The following is a 22,703-nucleotide window of genomic DNA, read 5'->3' on the forward strand; positions in this document are numbered from 1 at the left end:
CTTAGCCAGTACCATATTGTTTTGATGACTGCTGCTTTATAGTATAGTGTAATATCTGGTACTGCTAGGCCCCCTTCCTTCGCATTTTTTTTCATTATTTCCCTTGATATTCTTGATCTTTTGTTCTTCCAGATGAAATTTGTTATAGTTTTTTCTAATTCAGTAAAGAAGTTTTTTGGTAGCTTGATAGGTATGGCACTAAATAGGTAAATTAATTTGGGTAGAATTGTCATTTTTATTATGTTAGCTCGACCTACCCATGAGCAATCAATGGCTTTCCAATTGTTTAGATCTTGTAAATTCTTTTAAGAGTTCACACTCTCAGAAACTGTTTTGATCAGAAAACTGTGAACCCTTTTGAAGAGAAATTGACCTTCAGAAGGTGCAAAGATTGATTCCACAGACACCTCCCCCTGGGCAGTACTAGACAATTTGGAAACTTTGATTGGCCCCTATGAAGAGGAGAGACAAGAAGTCACCATAAAAGCAAGCCCTGAACTTAATCTGGGGAGATGGTCTTGGAGAAGATTGTCTGAAGAGATTGTCTTCTGGAGATAGCCTTCTAATTCAGAGAGGCTTTCGCCTTCAACTTGACCCTGGAGGAGCTCCGGCTGAGGACTGCTTTCTATTAGGACTACCAGGTGGGTGAGTGAAAAAGACTGACTTCCTTTCCCTGACTTGTTCTGGAGGTACTAGCCTCTGGGGAGGCCCCTCCTCTGGGAGGAGGCCCTGTGGATAAAATCCTTGTTTAATTTACCTCTGGGCCCCCTGAAGCCCTGCCTGGTTTGGACTTTCTGATTTTTTTACTTTCACTCTTTCTCCTTTTGTAAATAAACTACCATAAATAATTTGGAATTGAGTAATAATTCCTGGCGACCACACTCTTATAAATTTAGTCCAACTTTTTTATTTTTAAGCCCTTACAAGATAGAGCAATTATGACCCTTACAAGGGACAGCATTTCAAGGCTTGTTGCTTGACTGACCGGAGGAGAAAAGGATCAGGATTTGAGTACCCATTGGGTTTTAATTGTTTTTGTTTTTTTACACCTTGTGGGTGAAATGATTCCTTACAAGATTATGAGAAATTTTGGCCAATATTGCATTCTAGAGGCTTTCCAGTACTATAGTATTTACCAAAGAATGAGGTCAGTCTGCCTAGGCACTAATCCAGGGGTGACTGTCACCTTTGGCTCACATCTGGCCTGCACTTGGAAGATCCTGGAGTCTATGTAGCTTTCAGTAATAAGATTAGGATTAAGTAACCTTTGAGGTCACCTAGTCCAACCTCCTCGTTTTATAGATAAGGAAGCCAAGGATCAGAGAGGTGATCAGCTGAAGGACTCGCCCAGAATATGAGATAGAGCCCAGATTTATCCCCAAGTCCTCTGATTCACATTCTAGCACTCTCTCTATAGCACAATGGTACAAAGTCCCTTTTTCTATTTTTCCAGGCTCTTGGGGTGCTAGAGGTTCCCTCTGATTTTTTTAAGTAAACAGGTAGATGCTGCTGCTATTGAATGGGGCTGGAGAGGTGAGGGCCATGTGGCTGCCAAAGGCCTTCCCACTAAGGTTACCAATGACTAATAGGACAGGAGGGAAAGAATCCTCCTAGGGAAAGAGGTCCAAGTTGTAATTCTAGAGAGTAAGCCCAACAGGTGGCTGTTCAAGTTAGATTCCACAGGGTAATTTAATTCAACAAGTATTCATTAAACAACAACTGTGTGTCAGTCATTATGTTAGGCCTAGAGATGCAAAGGCAAAAAAAGGAAACAGTTCTTCCCTTCAATTGAATACAATTAACTGATTACCTGAATATAAAACAGTACAAGGGGTAAAAGAGGAATTCATAGTATTTATCTATAAAGCTGGAGAAGTCAGTTGGTATTTGGAAGCAAGAACTATAAAGGGTCGCAGAAAGTATGAGCAAGTCAGTTGGTCTGGTTCACAGCGTCTAGGCAAGCACTCTTCTTTGGCCACAGTCTGGAAGACTTCAGATTGCTCTGCTGTCTGAGAGTATGTACACCAGTGGTGTCAAACTCAAATAGAAATGGGACCACTAATCCATACATATGGATCCCTATGTGCTGCATTAATGACTTCGTTTTAAAATGTAATGTTATCTATGTTTTATTGTATTTTAATTTTGTTAAATATTTCCCAACTATATTTTCATCTGGTTCAATAACACTCAGGAGGGTTGACTCTGCATGGGCCTTGAGCCAGGTGTTTGGCACCTTTGATGTACATCACTGGTTCCCAAACTTTTTTGGCCTACCGCCCCCTTTCCAGAAAAAATATTACTTAGCCCCCTGGAAATTAATTTTTAAAAATTTTAATAGCAATTAATAGGAAAGATAAATGCACCTATGGCCATCACCGCCTCCCTGGATCGCTGCAGCACCCACCAGGGGGCAGTGGCGCCCACTTTGGGAAACACTGATGTACACTCTCCTTCTCCTCTAGAATTCCTCCCAGAACTCAAGGCATTGTTGGAGGCACCTAATCTAATTAAATCTGGGGCATGCAGATGACACACACTTGGGAGGCCTAGCTAACAGGATGGAACCAGGATCCAAAATGATTTTGAAAGGCTAGAGTATTGACACTTTTAAAATTCATTTGGGTTAAATATAAAGTCTTGAGTTTTTTTTTTTTCAGTCATTTTCAGTCACGTCCAACTCTTTGTGACCCCATTTGTGTTTTCTTGGCAAAGATACTAGAATGACTTGCCATTTCCTTTTCCAGTTCATTTTATAGATGAGGAAACTGAAGCAAACAGGGTTCAGTGACTTGCCCAGGGTCACACAGCAAGCAAGTTCTTGAGGCCAGATTTGAACTCAAAAAGATGAGTTTTCTTTATCCCGGTCTTAGTACTCTATGCATCATATCATCTAGTCTTGCACTTGGGTACAAAAAATTAGCTCAACATATTTAAGGAGGGAGAGGTTAGGGTTAGACAGCAGCAGTTCTAAAAAAGATCTATGGATTTCAGGGAGCTACGAGCTCAATGTAAGTCATTGAACAGTCAAGAACAGTGACAAAATAAAGAGTACTCAAAGGAATGAAACCAGGAGGATGAAGGGCTTGAGTCCATGGCTTGAGGACAGGTGGAAGAACATAGATATGTTTATCCTGAAGGAAAGAAGACTGGAAAGAACACTATTATTATGTTAAAGTATTTGAATAGCTGTCAAGTAGAGGAGAGATCAGACTGTTCTGTTGAACCCCAGAGGGCAGAACCAGTAACAGTGGGAAGAAGTTGCAGAGGTCAATTCAGGCTAGATGTCAGGAAGAATTTGTTAATGATTCGAACTATCCTTAAGTGGAATAGGTTGTCTATAAGTGGTGGTTTTCCCTTCAATCCAATCCAATCCAATAAACATTTAATAAGCACCTACAATGTGGCAGGGGCTGTGCTAAATGCTGAGAAATACAATGAATAAAAAGAAAGACAGCCTTTGACCTCAAGGAGCTTACAATCTAATGGGAAGGGAAGATCCACAAAAGGATTCAGGAAAGAGGTAAGGGATAGGACATCAGGAGATACCCAGCAGGGGCATTTTGTTTAATGGAGTTGAAACCAAGGAGGACCCCAGATCCAAAGTGCAGAGAGTGAGAGTCCAGTTTTCTACTCTCTTTTAAGGAAAGCATCCTCCAGCCCTCCCTTCAGAGGAAAGAGGAGACTGAGGGAGGTAGAGTTAATAAGGCTTGAGTCAGCTGCATGGTAGTGAATCTAGAAATGATGAGCTTGTGTTGATTGGGGCAACTTGTCCCTTGGAGTTGAAACAGGCAGGGCAGCAGATGCCAAATGGAGAAGACCTCCTTCTTTAGAGGTCTTTGGACAAAGGCCAAATATGAACATTCAATGGCTATTGTTATAGTGGTTTTTTTTTGTGGATGGATTGGACTAGCTGGTTGCTAAGATCCCTTCTAGCTCTCAAGCCCTGAATCATTCTAAATTTTATGTGTCTTCTTTGGCCTCTGGAGGCAGCCCCAAACCCCATCAGTACCAACACAATGTAATTTGAAGGCAAGGAACATGTGGGCTGCAAGGATTGACTGGCCTAGGGACAGTTAGGCAAGGGTTGCTTGAATCATCCCTTTACCCCTGGTTCTGAGCAGACTGGTCTATGTGCCCATATGCTTTAGATCTGGGTGGTGCTCGAGTTCTGATCAGGAAGTCGTTTCTCCTGAGGTACACAGATTTCCTCTGTCATTCACTGAGTGGCTGGCAACTGGGTCAGAAGACTGCTGGTCAGAACGGGAGCTGTTCACAGGTTCTACACATGGGGAAACAGACTCAGTGGTCATTTATTTAGGGATGAGCATAGGCAGGGCTAGCTAACTCCCCCCAGAAGAATGCATCACAGATTACACAGATTACAGATTAGGATGACCAAACCTTCTAGAAACTGATTTGCCAAGGCAAGGGTATTCCACAAGTCAGTAAATCAGTGTCTGGCATTTAATAGGCATCTGCTCTATGTGAGGTGCTAGATACAAACCAGAGGTAAAACAGTCTTACCCTCAAGGAATTTACATTTGAATGGATTATAATACATGCATATAAACATATAAACATGTATATATACATACACATGAGGCAGCGAGGTGGCACACTGGAGAGATCGCCAGACCTGAAGTCAGAAAGACTCATCTACCTGAGTTCAAATCTGGCTTGAGACACTTATTAGCTATGAGACCCTCAGTAAGTCACTTGACCCTGTTTGTCTTAGCTCCTCATCTGTAAAATGAACTGGAGAAGCAAATGGCAAACCAATCCAGTCTCTTTGCCAAGAAAACCCCCAAAAGGGTCCTAAAGAGTCAGACATGATTAAAATGACCAAAGAACAAACACACACACACAGAGACAGAAATCCTGACAGTTTCTAGAAGGAGCAGATGTATTCTCTAATAACCCTGTCCCTAACAAATGACAAAGAAGATGATCACAAAACAACCCGAAAGACCTAGACGAACTATTACAAAATGAACAGAACCAAGAGAATGTTGCACACAGAAGTAGAAATAGAGTACGACGATCAACTATAAATGACTTAATGATTATCAGCAATGAAAAGACCCAAGACAACTCCAAAGGGCTCATGATGAAAAGGCTACCCACTGCCATAGAAGGGATGGAATGTAGATGGAAGCATACTGTTCTTCACTTTATTTCCTCCATGAATTTTTCTCTAGTGTGAGTGATATGTATCTTCTTTCCCAGCATGAGGTGTCATATGATAACACACGTGTAACCTAGATTGTATTACTTGCCTTCTTGGGAAAGGGGAAGGGGGAGAGAGAGGGTCCAGAACATGGATTGCAACTTGAAAACAAAACAAAACGGAATGACCTTGTCCTTGCCTGAACCAGCCTATGGCTGACAACTTCACACCCTAAGGTACAGCTCTGTCCGTGCCATTTCCCTGCTGAAAAACAAAACCAAAAAATATTTTCGTGGCTCCCTTTTGCCTATCGCTTCTTGGATGAATACAAACTTGTCAGCCTGACATTTAAGTCTACGACTGGACTCCAACTAGTTTTTCCAGCCCTCACATTTGTCCTCTTCAGATATTCTGCCTTCCAGCCAAACTGGAATACTAGCTGTTCTCTACACTTGTCATTCCATCTCTATGTCCCAGGCCTGTAGTGTATTCCTTCCCCATCTCTGTGCTTCATGAAGACTGGTTGGATCCCGAAGGGGACTGGGTAGCCAAAGATCACGCCAGCCTCAAGGACTCTCTTATGTTCTTGCCTTTCCATTCCCACCCCCTGCCTCAGGGCTTCTCTATCTTGCTTGTAGTTCCCCAGTGGGCTTCCAAGCTGAAGTACTAATCTAGACCTTCTAACTCCAAGCACTCTTATACCATACTGTTTCTGCAAGTAGACGTATGCATGCGCACATATATACGAGATAGTACATGCACAAATGTGTACATATGTGTACAAGGGCTAAATAAGCGTTTTTCTTGCACATGAGAAACAGGTGACCAATGCTAGAGTTGTTCAGGAGGAGAGAGGAATAAAGTACATTTGGGTGTGAGAGATTTCCTAATAGAGGTGGGAAATGAAAAATCCCTAAGTTTCACATCTGTGTAAAGAAGAGGGACTTTATTTTATTTATTTTTATTTAAAATTTTTTTAATTTAAAATTTTATTAAAAAAATTCCCCCCCAAAAAATAAAAAATAAATAAAAAAATAATTTCTCCCCTCTTACCTTCCCCTCTCCTGGAGTTGACAAGCAATCCCACTGGGTTATACATGTATTATCATTCAATACCTATTTCCATATTATTCTTTTTTTGGTAATAATTTTTTAAAAACTAAAACCCCAAATCGTATACCCATATAAACAAGTGATAAATCATGTTTTCTTCTGGATTTCTGCCCCCATAGTTCTTTCTCCAGATGTGGATAGCATTCTTTCTCCTAAAGAGGGATCTTATTTTAGGTGAGGGTAACACTTTAAGCAAAGTCACAGGGATAGGAAGAGATAAAGTATGTTGAAGAAAGAATGAGAAGAGAGCAGTTAGGTAGCACAGTGGATAGAAGACCAAACCTGGAGTTGGGAAGACCTGGGTTCAAATATGGCCGGAGATGCTTCCTTGTTGTGTGACCCTGGGCAAATCACTTAACTCCAATTGCTTAGCTTTTATAGTACTTCTTGGAACCAAAACTTTTATCGATTCTGAGACAGAAGGTAAGAGTTTAAAAAAAAAAGAGAGAGATAATGAGAAGACTAGTCAGACTAGAGTAGAGGGTTGGCTCAGGAAAATCCTGGCAGGGATGCAGTAAGAAAAGGAAATTAGAGACTGTCTGGGGAGGCCTTTGGAATGACAAATTGAACAACCAGAGGGATTTTATCATGTAAGCAATGGGGAGCCTCTGGAAGTGACAAGATCAAGGGAGCATTTTAGGAAGATTGATCTTATGGCAGGGAGAAAGATGGGGAAATGATGAAGGCAAGGAGACTGCACTGTGGCAAGAGAATGCGGGAGGGTACCAAGTATTAAGACCCCAAATTGGAATGATAACCATGGGAATGGAAAAGAAGAGATGAATTCAAAAGACATTTTGAAAGAAGAATAAAAAAAACTTAAAGTAATATGGATGGAGAGTGGGGAAGGGAAAGGGAATTCAATAGAGAGGAACACAAATGGAGGATGATATACGCACATGTACAGATCATTTCTTTCAATAATAATAATAAACAACATATTTCAGTTGTTTCAGCCATGTTTGACTATTTATGACCCCATTTGGGATTTTCTTGGCAAAGATACTGAAGTGCTTTGCATTTCCTTCTCCAGCTCATTTTACAGATGAGGAAACTGAGGCAGAGTCTTGCTCATGGATACCCAGAGAGTAAGCATCTGAAGCTGAATTTGAATTCAGGAAGATGAGTCTCCCTGACTTCAGATTTGGCACTAACCACTATGAAACCTAGCCTTCCTAAATAACATTTACATAGCACTTAAAAGTTTGTAAGGGACTTCATAAGTTATCTCATTTGATCTGCATAAAGTCCTCTAGTAGGTAGATACTATTATAATCCCCATTTCAGAGAGAAGGAAATGCTTGAGTCCCTTTTGGAATGAACTGCTAAAACCAGTTACTGAGTCAGAATATTCCTAAGAGGGTTTTTAAAGGCTTTGCGAGTTTGGTCCATTTTTCTGGAATGTATTCCATCTGCATTTGAAGAGCCTTGGTTGTTTCCCAAGGCTTCTTTTCCTTATCTCTTATGATGGTTTTTTTTCTCCTACCTGGGACTCCAGACATCTATCTTAGTGCTTCTGGGACATTCATCAGCAATGCTGTTTAGGTCAGGGCTAGGGTATTTTAGTGAATATGGATTTTCTCCATGAAAAATATTGTTTCATTTTTAGAATCATAATTAAGCACATGACCTGTTTCAGCAGTCATGATTCTGATCTTGGACCACAGTGTCTGAGATTAATATATAAAGGAGCTCTACTTCTTAATGAAATTTTATAAACTAGGGTAGAGAGATTAAAAGGTAGGAAGATTATTATTATTCATTTGGAGGGGCAGGGATAACTGATGATGCTATGCTTAGATTCTTAGTGTACATTCCTGGAAAATAACAGGCTGGGCTGAGTAGGGGAGTGTTAACTACAGCAGCAAGGCTTTTTGAAATGAATTCTACAGTGGGAGAAGCAATAACGGATTTCTTTCTTTCTTTCTTTCTTTCTTTCTTTCTTTCTTTCTTTCTTTCTTTCTTTCTTTCTTTCTTTCTTTCTTTCTTTCTTTCTTTCTTTCTTGCACAAATACTGTTAACATTCCTAGCACATGGAGAGCCCTGGCCTCAATGCTTTTCTGATGAGTAATTGGGGAAATGAGCATTTCCACCCTGGCTGAAGGCCTCTGCCTTTCACTCATGACTCATCTCAGGGCTAAATTCTGAAAGCTTGGCATCTGGGAATACTCTGAAAAATCATACCTTCTTTTCGAGTGAACTCAGTGCCACTATGTAAAAAGGGTACCTTCCAGGCTGAATTTTATAAGACAATGCTATTATTAATATTTTTACTTTCAGCATTTCCCTCCTACTTTTTCTGTTTCATTCATCAGGATCTTTCATCTTCTGCCTTTGCACAAGCTATCTCTCATGATCGGAAAGTCCTCCTTCCTTAGTTCCATACCCTAGCTCCATTCCTGGCATAGCTCAGGCTCTATTTCCTACCCAAGGTTTTTCTTGACTTCATTAGTGGGTAAGAGAGCTCCTGCCTTTAAATTTACTGTTTCTCCACAGTAAATAAAAACTCTTGTTGGGCAGGGATTGTTTTGTTTATTTTTTTGTATTTCTAATTAGTCCTAGCACAGAAGGTTCTTGGCACATAGTAGGTACCTAAATGCTTGATGGATTGAATGAATAGAATCGTCACAGGCTTATTTAATAGATTTAGATATAGACAGGACCTCGAAGGTCATCTAGTAAAAACACCCTCATTTTACAGAGGAAGAAACTGGGGCAGAAGTTAAACGAGCAGGATCTGAAGTTGGGGTTTTCTGATCCCAAGTCCAGTGCCCTATCCGGTATGCCACACTGGCTCTGAATTGAATTGAATTAAATTGTATGACTTTATGATATTTATTTAATCTCTCTACTACTCAATTTTCTGGAAGAATAAGTGTATAGACTCGATTATCTTTTTCATTTTTAAAATACTAGTTTTTAGCACTAATATAAAATGACTCTTAGGTTTTTTTTTCATGTTTCCTTCCATGACCATTAAGCTATCATGCAACTCCACTAACTGCTTGCAGTTTAGTGTTTAAAGATATTCCCTCAGGGCAGCTATGGTTTTGCAAAAATGGATTATGATTTCAAAATCCAGGGAAACCTTATCTTTAAGAAAAAAGCTCTGCTTTTACAAATGGCTTCAATTTCTGAAGAAATGAATTTAATAACATATATATGCATATAAATGCATATGTGTATATGTTAAGAGAAAATAAAGACCACGTATAAAATACAGTTATGTGAGAATAGAGGGACCAATCAGATTCTAACTTGAGAGCACAAACTTCATCTTGTGCTATTACGTGTATTTTCTTCAATTTTGTTGTTTTTCCAGGGGAGACTAGATTATATAAACCATCTATTGTTCCGTGTGTACAGGTAGTTACAATTAATCAGTATATTTTAATTTTGTGAATAGAGGACTCTGAAACTTACTTATCTCCCTCCCAACTAGGCTGAAATTTACTCTTTTCCCCTCCTCACTCTCTTTCAATTAGAAATTATATTACTGAATTTTGTATCCTGAATTTTATATTGATTAAATGTTTTTGTTATAATTAATTGATCTTTTAGACATGTTTGATTAATTGCTTTTGGGGTATAATAATTTGCTTTACTTCATATTTAGGGTCTTTGTACTAACTGAGCAGTCCACAGGCTGTTGCCTTTTTGACTGCCTAGCCAATAAATCACCTCTAACCAAATTGTTGCTCAGTTATTATTATTTTCCATTACATGTACCTATGTATATATGAATATATTATACATATATGTATATATCCCTCACTTGACCCTACTATGCATGCCCTCAAACCATAATTTTCTCTCTCTTCTCTTTCTCAATAAAATGCTTAGAAAAAGCTGTCTATGCTTATTGGTGCCTCAAGAGCAATACATCCAAAATAGAAATCAGTATCTTTCTCCCAACATCCACTCTTTTTTAATTTTCCCTATTCTGAGCAATATCACCACCATTCTTTTAGTCATTCAGGTTCTCTTCCTTGATGCTGTTCTTGGCTTCCCTCTCTCACTCACCTTATATGTCCAATCAGATACCAAATCTTCCCATGAAAGCTCCTAGAGCAGTGATGGTGAACCTTTTAGAGATGGAGTGCCGGGCCCTGCTCCTATTCCCCCCCCCCACCAAGACTGAGTGCCACGCTGGCAAGTAATGCCCCTCCCCACCTTCGAGTGTCGGATGTGCCTTGCCCTCCCTCTTACCCTACAAAGGGGAGGGAGAAAGCTCTTCTCCAGCATTGGGCTGCTGGGCAGAGGGGCCAGTGGAATGAGGGAGGTCCCTCAGGGAGTGTAGAGAGGGGGAGAGGAGTGACCCAAGTGCTCTGCTCCCCTCTAGCTCTGCTGCCTGTGAGCTGCCTGCCTAACCCATTGTGTGCTCCCATTGGCTGCTGGGCAGAGGAGTAGGGGATGGGAAAAAATGTCATCAGGCGTGGTGGAGAGGGGGAGGGGAGCAGCTGCACCCAAGTTCCTCTGCCCTTCTAGTGATGAACATTGGTGGGGAGGGGTGGCCATGTGCCCACAGAGAGTGCTCTCTGTGCCATCTTTGGCATCCATGCCATAGGTTCGCCATTACAGTCCTAGAAGATAGATATACCATTTTTATCCATTTCATTGGTACCTATGTGAGGTTTTTTAGATGTATCTCCTTCTTTTCACTCACACAGCCATCACCCTAGACCAGGCTCTCATCGACCTCACACCTGAACTATTACAACAATCTTTAGCTTGTACTTCTTGCCTTGAGGCTCAACTCCAATCCATCCTTTATAGGGTTGCCAAAATAAAGTTCTAAAAGCATAGATCTGATCATGTTTTTGTTCTCCCTAGTGAACTCCAGTGACCCTTTATTGCCTCTAGGATGAAACATAAACTCCTCTGTTTGGCATTTAAAGCCCATTACAACCTGGCCCCAACTTGTCTTTCCAGACTTATTAAGCTTCACAATCCTTCATGTACTCCAGCAGCCAAACTGGGCCTTCTGTCCTCAGAGAGATGTTCTGATTCCATCTCTATGCCTTTGCGCTGTCCCTATGCCTCCTCACTTCTGCCTTTTATAATCCATAGTTTCTATGAATTTACAGATTCAGCTCATTTGCCATCTTCCATATAAAACTTTTTTTCTTCATTTTCTCCAACTGCTGGTGTGTCCAATAGTCAGTAAAAATTTATTAAGCACCTGCTATGTGCCAGGCACTGTAATAAGTGCCAGGGTTATAAATAAGAAAAAAAAATTTCTGGCTTCAAGGAGCTTGTAGTCTAATGGGGGAAGACAATATACACAAGGAAGTTGCAAGGGAGAGAGGCATTAGAGGGTATCTGACAGAGGGACTTGATGTTCATAGAGTCGAAACCAAGCAAAGCAGAAAATGAAGTTAGCTAGAAAAAAGTCCGAGCCTCCAATAAATGGAGGCGTGGAAGAAGTTCATTACTTTGCTCTCCATTTCTGTACTTAGAGGGGAGGAGCAGCTGGTGGTATCTATTATCTGTATTCATTGTTTCCCCAAATAGAATGTAAGCTTCTTGAAGGCAAGTAATATTTCACTTTTATGTTTGTTTTATGTTGTTTATTAGCCAAGGAGGCAGCCAGATGGCTCATTGGATTGAGAGTCAAGCCCAGAAAAGGGAGGTCCTAGGCTCAAATCTGACCTCAGACACTTTCTAGCTGTAGAACTCTGGGCAAGTCACTTAACCCCCATTGCCTAGCCCTTCCTGCTCTTCTGCCTTGGAACCAATACACAGAATTAATTCCAAGACACTTTCGTGTCTTAGATTTGAACCTATGACCTCCCATCTCTAGGCCTGGATCTCTATCCACTAAGCCATCTGGCTGTCCCCAAGGTAAGGGTTTTAAAAAAAAATATTAACCAAGCACTTATTAAGGATGGCATTTAGTAGGCAGTTAATAAATGCTCGTTGATTCATTAATTATATAGTATGTACCTCCCTTCACAGATTTTAACCATTTTATCTTGGAAATAATTCACTTCAATTTAATTCCATGAACATTCAATACTTACTAGGAGCAAGATCTCATGTTGGGTTCTGAAGCTACAAGGACACACGAAATATAATCCCTTTCCTCAATCAACATATCCTCCTGAGGATATACAGATGAATAAACACAAAGTTATTTCAGGAGAGAGAACCCACTTACAACTAAGGAATCTGGAAAAACTTACCAAAGGATTTTTCTAGATTTCTGAAAGGCATTCCTTTAAAAGGGCATGAAAGACTCTGGAGAAGAGAACAAAGTAATGACCAAAAATATTAAATGTTTTCAAGTCTACCTGCTACAGAAATACCTCCACTTTTTCCTTCTTTGTTTCCTTAGAGGTGAAGTGGGGTCAATGACTTGCTCGAGGTCATAGTTACTAAGAAGCAAAGCCAAGATTTGAGCCAGATTTCTGACTCTAAGTGCCATGTTGAGAGAGAAAAGAAATATTTCTGGATGGTATTATGGAGACCCAATCCAAAGAGAGGCTGTGAATTCCAGATGTGGATTCTTTAGTGATAATAAGTAAAAAAGACAAACATCCTTGTGATTTAACAGCTCCTCTATCCACTGACTGAAATAGGTCTGGCCTTTGGGCTGCCTTATCACATTACAGACTCACAGTTGTCCTAGCATCCTTTCAGCAATATGGCATCCTTCCTTCTTGGTTTCCTTAGCTATGCTTCACATTAGCTCCCTGTGGAAATCTAGGTTTATACTTTTTCCCCCAATAATTTCATCTTCATCTCTATAGCAGTGTACTAGCTACTCCTTATACTTGGGCTTTCTTGTTCAGTTTTTCCCTCACCTGTTGTCCATTGTTCTTTCCCTAAGAAAGAGATTAAATTCGGACGTGGCATGCCACTCTTCACTTCTCTGAAGTCAGATACCATTTAATTTTTATTATAAAGATTTTTTTAACCAATTACATGTAATGATAAATTTCCACATAAGTTTTCCAAAGTTATATGATACAAATTATCTCCTTGCCTTCCTTCCCTCCCTCCTTTCAGATAATTTGATCTGGGTTACACAGGTATTATCATGCAAAACATATTTCCATATTGTTAATTTTTATATTTTTATATATTTTTTATTTTATATTTTTATATAAAATCAAAACCCCAAAACAAAACCCCATAAACAAGTGAAAAATTGCATGCTTTCATCTGTATTCTTACTCCAATGCTTCTTTCTCTGGTGATGGATAGCATTCTTGTCATAAGTTCCTCAGAATTGTCCTGGCTCATTGTATTGCTGATAGTAGCAAAGTCTATCATAGTGGATCATTCCACAATATTGCTATTACTATGCACAATGTTCTCCTGGTTCTGCTTATTTCACTTTGCATCAGTTCATGGAGGTCTTTCCAGCTCTTTCTGAAATCATTCTATTTATCATTCCTTACAGAAAAATAGTATTCCATCACCATCATATACTACAATTTGTTCAGCCATTCTGCAATTGATGGACATTCCCATAGTTTCCACTTCTTTGCCACCACAAAAAGAGTATCAGCTACCATTTAAGGAACAGTCACACACATATGTGTTATAGCTTAGGGTCAATGGGGACTCAAGGTTTATTAGCATGTGGCTTAGCCTTGTCATTCCTGTGAAACACCTTTCATCTGCAGCTCTGCTAGATTTCAGTGTCATGGAACAGGATATCCTCAAGCTGGGAACCCCCTGGTGGCCTTCCATTCCCCCTTCCAACTTCCTTTTCTGTATTGTCTTCTCTCCTTAGATTTTAGGCTCCTTGAGGGCAAAGACTGCCTTTCATTTTCTGATTCGTACCTCCCAGTATTTAGCACAGTTTCTGGCACATAGTAGGTACATATTATACATTTATTGAATTGAGTTGAAAAACAGAGATATGTCACCTCATATTAATTTTAAAATAGGTCCCAAATTATTAGAATGGTCTTTAAACTGCTATGTGAAAAACATGTTTTATTCTTTTATTTATTTATTTTATATGAAGTGGCACAGCATAGAGGTTAGAAAGAAGGAGTCAGAAAGATCTAAATTCAAATCTAACCTCTTACACATGCTGGCTATGGAACCCTGAGTAAGTCACTTGCTTAATTTCTCAGTATCCCAGACAATTCTCTAAGTCTTTAAATGGCAGCAAAGATACTGACTGATCTTCATTACCCAAATGAAATCACAGGTCTATTTTAAGTTTGTTTTTGTTTTTTAATGATCATACAAATGTGACAGCAAACTGGATAGAGTTACAGAAACAAGGGAGGAGAAGGAAATGAGAGCAGGAAAGAAAATGGCAGATAGAGAAAATGGTACAATTTCAGAGGAAACTGGGAGGTTCCATGAACTGTTGCAGAGTCAAGTGAGCAGAACCAGGAGAACTAGGAGAATTAGTACAAAGATGTCCCTATGAAAATCTCACTCAAAATATACAACTTTGCATCCATTGTTGCAACCTTTCAATACAACCACAGTAGAGAGATTGGGGAGGGGGGTGGTGGGGATGATCTTCTAGGTCCCTCTCAGCTCAAAACCTGGAATAATTAATTAATTAAAACCCTTATCTTCTGTCTTAGAATCAATACTGTATTCCAAGGCAGAAAAACAGTAAGGGCTGAGCAATGGGGGTTTGAACCCAGGACTTCCTGTCTCTCTCCTCTGAGCCACCTAGCTGCCCCCAATATACATTTAAGTGACTACTATGCTTAAAAGTCAATTAGGTGGTGCAGTAGATGGAGTGTTGGGTCCAAAATTAGGACATCTTCCGTAGTTTAAATCTGGCCTCAGACACTTCCCAGCTGTGTGATTCTGGGCAAATCACTTAATCCTTTTTGCCTCACTTTCTTCATCTGTAAAATGAAGGAAAGAGTAAGATACTCCAGCATCTTTACCAGAAAAACCCTGAAAAGAGCCAAACATGATTGAAATGACTGAACAAAAGCAACAAATTATCAATGAGAGAAAAGAGAGGGAAGAGAGGGAATAAGTATGTATGTGCCAGGCACTATGCTAAGTGTGTTACAAATATTAAATCATTTGTTCTTCACAACAACTCTGTGAGGTGGACATTTTTACTATCCTCCTTTTACAGGTAAAGAAACGGAGGCAAACAGAGGTTGAATGACTTGCCCAAAGTCACTGAGCTACCTAGCAACCCCCGAGATATCTTTCTAAAAAGTTGGTCCTTGACAAATTGTGATTCAATACTTTTCCTCTCTTTTGTTCCCTTGCCAAATGCTTTCTGTTAGAATACTGAGTAGCAAAAAAATCCACGTCAAAAACACTTTAGATTTGGACTAGATGGGAGGCTCCTTTCAACTCAGATTCTGTAATAGATCATTGAGCTCCAGGGAGTTGAAAGGGGAAAGACTACTGGACTTGAAGTCAAAAGACTTGAGCTCAAGTTGCCACTTAATTGTTATGTGACTCTAGGGCTCACTTAACTTCTTTCCAAGCCTCAGTTTTCTTTACTGCAAAATGGGGGTGATAATCTCTATTCTGCCTGCTTCTATAGGATTCTCTTATTTGATTCATATAATAAATAGTATTGATTCTAAGATGGAAAGTAAGAGAAGAAAGGAAGGAAGGAAGGAAGGAAGGAAGAAAGGAAGGAAGGAAGGAAGGAAGAAAGAAAGAAAGAAAGAAAGGAAGAAAGAAAGAAAGAAAGAAAGGAAGAAAGGAAGGAAGAAAGAAGGAAGGAAGGAAGGAAGGAAAGAAAAGAAGGAAGGAAGGAAGAAAGAAAGAAAAGAAAGAAAAGAAAGAAAAAAGAAAGAAGGAAAAGAGAGACAGAAAGAGAGAGGGAGGAGGGAAGGCTTATTCCTAAATAGGCCACAGGCAAATGGATTTTTCAATAACCACACAATAATCACAAATAAATAATATGACCTTGTGGAAGTTGCACAACACAAACCATAGGTCTCCACTGTATTGACATATCCTGGGAGAGTATTCTATGATTTCATGATTTAATGAAGTGCTTTTATATACATTACCTCATTTGTAGTTTATAATGAAAAAAAACCTCATAGTCCTCTGGAACAAGAATTCGTACTCTGATGGGTCTATGAACTTTAAAAAAATGGATAATTTTATTTTGATATATTTGTTTTTCTTTGTAATCTTATATATTTTATGTATTAAAAAACATTATTCTGGGGCAGTGTGATGGCTCAGTGGATTGAGAGCCTGGCCTGGAGTCAAGAAGTTGTGGATTGAAATATGGATTCATTATTATTAGGAGGAAGCAAGGCTCCAACCTTTGTGTATGTGACTCTGTGCAAGTCACTTAACCAAAAAGGAGCCTCCCATTTTTTTTCATTGCTTACTCTTTACCAGTCTTATGTCTTGGAACCAGCATTGATTCTTATGGAAGGTAAGGATTTAAAAAAAAGAATGATTGCTCCACACTTGTTTGAGGGGTGAGGTTGCAGCAAGTCTAGTTGAGGAGAATGTTTTGTTTGGCTTTTGGCTTTGAGAGAAAGGACGTGTAGTTCCAGGCTCTCTTCAGGGAGAGGTACTTGGCAGGGAGAGAAAGACTCCAGGAAGATGCCAACATGTAGAGCAATTGGTCCCTCAAGCATGTCTCCATTCCCAACTCTCCTGATTTCCTTCACATCCCAACTGAAATTCCATGTATGTGAAGACTTTCCTGCTAGTGCTTTCTATTGTTTATCTCCAATTTATCCAGGTTATCACTTATTTGTACAAAGTTATTTTCATGTTATCTCCCCTAAAGACTATGAACCCCTATCTTTTGTATGTGCATCCTCAGTGCTTAGCATAGTGGCTGTCATATAGTAGATATTTAACAAATGCTTATCAATCAAATTCCACGCTTGATATTTTGGGGAATTTCTCCTTGGGTGAGACCGGATACTCTCTCTTGATTAAGCTGAGTTATCTTAATCCCTGTAGGTTGTTTGGGTTTGGTGGAATCTGATTTTTTCATGACCCCATTTGGTGAAGATTCTATAGTGGTTTGCCATGTCCTTCTCCAGAACATTTTTCAGAAGAGGAAGCTGAGGCAAACAAGGATAAGTGACATGCCCAGAGTCATATAGCTAAGAAGTGTCTGGGGCCATATTTGAACCCAGGACTTCTTGTCTACAGGCCTGGCTCTCCATCCAATGAGCCACATGCCTGCCCCTAGCATTCTTTCTATGGTAGCACTATTGGTGGAAGTGTCATTGATCTAATCATTCTGGCTCTCAATCTGGAATAGTTCAAGGAAAGTGAGTAAATGGTTCATTCTTTGTTATTTCTACTACAATGCATATGAGTAATAAGGTCAAAGAGAGAAGCAAAGATCCAATATATATCTGTAATCCCAATCCAAGGCCCATTAGTATGGAGCTCTCTCTTTATTGCAGATCAATGTCCAACACCTGTGTGAAGGGCAAGGCAAGAGTTAGAAAACAAACGAGAGACACAAAGAAAGAGACAGAGAAAGAGAGACAGAGTCAGAAGGAGTCAGAGACGAGAGAGGAAGAAAGATTCTGTCCTTCCAGTCTTTAAGTTTTCTTCAGGTTCCTGCCTCTTTAGACTTCAGTAGTTCCTGGTTTCCAGCTTTGAGAGGGAATATGCCAACCTCATTTAAAGCTGCTGAAGGAAAAGATTCTGGGGAGTAGCCAATGTGAGAGGAGCTGGCAATCTCCATCATGTGCCTGCTCTATCATGTTCGTCATGTTCTAGCTTGCTATACTAGAAGCTTTGGGGAACTTCCTCTTCAGTGGGATCAAGGATTCTTTCTCTTGGTTGAGCTAAGCTACCTTACTCCCAATGAGAGAGCTTCTTTACTCTATATTGCCTGGCATATATATTCTTCTTTGTCTTCGATTTCTGTTTTGCTACCAATTTGGATAAGTGTGTTTTTTTGGTGAAGTGCTATGTGTTCATGGTAGAACTGGAATTTGGTGGGAAAGAAGTCAAGTCTTCAATATAAAGGTTAGGGTCCTGCTTTCTCCTAATAATAAATAGCAAACAGAAGTTAGATCGAACCGAAAGTCCTTTTTCCTCAGACTGATTATATTTAAGGGAAGAGATAAATTTAATTCTAATCTGGTATCCCATCTCTCTGAGGAGATTAGAGTGGAGGCCCCTGGCCCTACTTCCTACTTCCCTTTCTGGCAGGAAAATATTCATAGAAATATATTTTTTGTCATAGCAAAGAACTGTAAACAAAGTGCATGCTCCATCCTTTGGGGAATGGTTGAATTACGTATGGTATATTAGTGTAATGGAATATTACTGTGCCCTAAGAAATGACAAGTGTGAAGAATTCAGAGATGCATGAAAAGAATTTAAGATGATTTAGTGTGAAATAAGCAGAACAAAATGAACACTATACATAATGCCCACAACAATATATATGAAAAGGTAACTAAAAGCATCTCATACTATGTTTAATTGAAAAAACAACAACCAAATGGTGATGATATTGGAAAACAAATGAAACCTACCCCACTCCTCTTGACAGAGAGGTGAGGAACTATTAGGACAAAATGTTCCATACATTTGTCATATTTGGTCACTTGATCAATTTCTTTTTAACTCTTACCTTTCATCTTAGAATCAATATTGTGCATTGGTTCCAAGGCAGAAGGGCAGTAAGGGTTGGGCAATGGGGGTTAAGTAACTTGCTCAGGGTACCACAACTAGGAAGTGTCTGAGGTCAGATATGAAACCAGGACCTCCCATCTCTGGGCCTGACTCTTGATCCACTGAATTACCCAACTGCCTCCCCTACCATATCAATTTTTTAAAGTCATTTTTTAAATTATAAGTGATCATTTAATTTAGAGGTAGGGGAGGGTTAAGGTGGAAAGAGATATTTCCAGAAATGACTGAGATTTAAAAATAAAAGGCATTAATAAAATTTATTTAAGAAAAAATGAAATTAGGCTGAATCTGTGTTGACTAGGAATATTCTTAGAATAATGTAATAAGACTTCTTAATTTATATATTTTTAAAAGCCATAGAGATTTGTGGCTCTTCTTTCTGTTACTGCCCTTATAACTATGGATGTATAGCCTTAAATTTGCATTATGACACTGACATTTAATTATTCTGAACTCATTCTTGGGCAGTTTTTCAAAAACAACAGAAATCATTGTCATATTTCTGGCTCCAGGATATCATTACAATTCCATTCAGATCCTTAAATTCCATATCGGTTATTTTAGGTCCATGGTTGTCAGCTTCTTTAAGCTTTTGATCAGGGACTGTGATTCATCTGCAGGAAATAATCTATAATTGATCATTTCCTGGCAAAACTAGGTTATGATTATTTATCAAAGGCTAGTAGGTCTATCCTGTTATCTTTAGGAATTCCCTGATCTATCCCTCCCTTCTGACCTCTCAATTCTCACAGATTAGGTACTACCCATTGGTACTAGTGTTTTTCCCTCCAGGGCAAGATAGAACCAGGTCAAACAAACATTCCATCCAACAATAAGTATTTGTTGAGTGTTTATTGAGGTGTCAGACACTGGGCTAAGTGCTGGAGATATATAGGGGCCAAAAATAAACTAAACCAAACAAAAAAAGTATTCCTGTCTTCAAGGAGCTCATACTCTAATGGAGAAGATGTACACGTACTAGGTATCCACAAGATAGATTGCTGTTTGTCTTTCATTTGGAAGAGGACCAACAACATTATGGTGTGATGTCTTGATTCATTCCTGAATTAAATTTAAGTGAGACAGAATTACACAAAGCAGTCATCCTCTCTTTCTCTTCCAGAGTCATTAAAGTCCAGTGGCAAGACAAAAGTCAGGACGACTGGGAGGTGGCCCCAGGATTCTGTGGATGACCTTGGGGATCTTCCATGTTTGACCAAGCTCTAAGAGCTCCATACCACTTGCTTCAGCTGCCTTCATGGCCATTGGAAAAAATTGTCCTCATCTGTCCATTGTGCTGGAGGAAGTCTTCTCATGCTTGGGGTAGACATCCTCTGTCAGTTACTCTCAACCCGGTGTAGCCTGTCTGCCAAGACAGTTTTACCAGACAGAGTCTGGTGTGTGAGCATGTTTCAGCTTCTTAGAGCCAGAGGTGAGAATTAGATGAAGTGGACATGAAAGGTGGATGAGCAGCCCTGAGAAGGGCTCAGCAAGCTCTTACACCAAATGTGCTTGCTAGACTTCCTGAACACTCCATACACCCCTACACAACTATGAGATATATACAGAATAGATGAAAGGCATCCTTAGTGAGGAAGGCTCTAGTTACTAAGGGACTAGAGAAGGGAAAACCCTTTTTTAAAGCATTTATTAAGCACCTACTATATGCTGGTCTCACTGAGGGGACCAGGAAAGGATTCCTACCAAAGATGAGATTTGATCTGGGTGTTGATGAAAACCAGGAAAATTAAATTAAAATTAAAAGATGGAGGTGAAGAGGACAGACAAAGACATGGAGGAGGGAGTATCTTGAGTGTCTCGGATGAGAAACCACAAAAAAGGTCAGCATGGCTGAGAGAGTGTGGAGGAGAGTAATGTATACCTTAGTAGAGCAACTAACCATGACCGTGTAGGTTAAAGCCACAGAGACTGACTACCTTCACCAATCCTTGTACTTTACCTGCCTAGACTCATTGCTCTGTGGGTTACCTTTCTCTTCAGTAGCCAAGTGAAGCTTCTCTGTGTTCTGATTCTACCCATTCTGGGATTCCAAGGAGCAATTTATTTTTGGCTCTAAGGAATTCTACCTAGTAGGAGGAGTATGTGGGGAGGAGGGGGGAACCACAATAATGATATAATTTGCTTTAAACACATTTAGACTCAGATCTTTATTTCATAGTATAATAGAATCAAAGAATTTCAATCACAAGTAATTTAAGTGGACGTCTAAGTTCAATCTATAACTTGAAATTTTTATTAATAATAATAGCAATTTATATCTATATAGAGCTTTCACTTTTGAAAAACGTTTCCCACCAAAATTGAATGAAGGAATGATTACTTGCTTTAAAGAAGGATTTCTTTTTAGCCTATAAAAAGATTCATGATTGGATTCCTTTAAGTATGGGAGCTAGTTAAGAAAAGTGCCCAATTTTCTGGACTTACCCTCTTTTTGTGGAAGGTGTTCTATCTTCTATCTATCTGTTATCTTCTATCAAACTGAAACAGTCATTAAACCCTACATTCTGTTATTTTTCAGTCATGATCCTATTTGGGATTTTCTTGGTAAAGATACTGGAATGGCTTGTCATTTCCTTTTACACATGAGGAAACTAAGACAGAGTTAAGTGACTTCCTCAGGGTAACCTAACTAGTAAGTATCTGAGGTCATATTTGAATTCAGGATAAGGCTTCTTCCTTCTTTCTGCCTGTCACTACCAACTGCACCCCCCAAATCCCTGAAGCCTCTTATTGACTTAGAGAATCACTTATTAACACTATCTATAGACTATTTTATTTTAAATTTTTATTTATTTTAATTTTATGTTTTATTTATCTTATAAAATAGATATTTTAATAAAATAGATGATATTTAATGGATGGAATCTTACCCAGGAATGTTGTAGGCAGCCTGAGGCCTCTGATACCTCTGCTTTAGACGTCCATCTCTTCTTGCTTGACACCTCCAAACTTCCTTCAGTCTCTCATGCTGGAAATTTCCATGGTCCATGAATGACACCCAGCAACTGTCTCTTGATCCATCTCTTTGCCTTCCTGCCTGCAACATCAGAATGAAGTCAGATACACTTTCTAGAGCTCTCCCTTTCCCCTCCCTCCCCTCTTCCTCCCACCAATAACCCCTCTGGACCTTGGATGTTGAGCTTCTCTGAGCCACGAATTTTGACGCACTGAGAGGAACACCCATCAAACCAGAAGGAGTGATGAGAATTTGTTATATAAACTGGATGTGCCAAGTCCAGGGGGCCTGATAATATGGCTAGTGAAAAGACTACTGGATTTGAAGGTTTGAATTCTCTAATATTTGTCTACTACCTTTATGATGTTAGGAACACATTTGAACTCTCTGAGCCCCCATTTCCTCATTTGTAATGAGAAAATTAATTGAATCTGGACCATTTTTTATTGATTCTATTTACAGTTAATTGATTTTGTCCTGTAACTGCCCAAGTCATGGTTCTTTGGCTCTGAACTCAGTGCTGGCCTTTAATAAGTTAAGTTTAGAAATCCAGTTCTCCTGCTGTTCACTGCTCTATTCTTGCTTCAAGGAAATCTGCCATCCTTGAGGGATGTAAGTGGACACCAGGGAGTTTGGTCTAGTATCTGTACACCACTGAGTTATCTATCCTTCAAGGATGTCCAGTCTATTATCCAGAAAGAGTCTGGTCCACTATTTCTAACCTTGCAGGTGGGCTCAAACAATGAACATTTCTTAGTCTCAGGAGGGAAGGAGGAGTTGTTGCTGGTGCCTCCCATCTTCCAACCAACCATATTGATCCCCACTCCTTGGCTATTGTCC

This window comes from Gracilinanus agilis, chromosome 1, assembly GCF_016433145.1.
Source record: "Gracilinanus agilis isolate LMUSP501 chromosome 1, AgileGrace, whole genome shotgun sequence".
NCBI lineage: Eukaryota > Metazoa > Chordata > Mammalia > Didelphimorphia > Didelphidae > Gracilinanus > Gracilinanus agilis.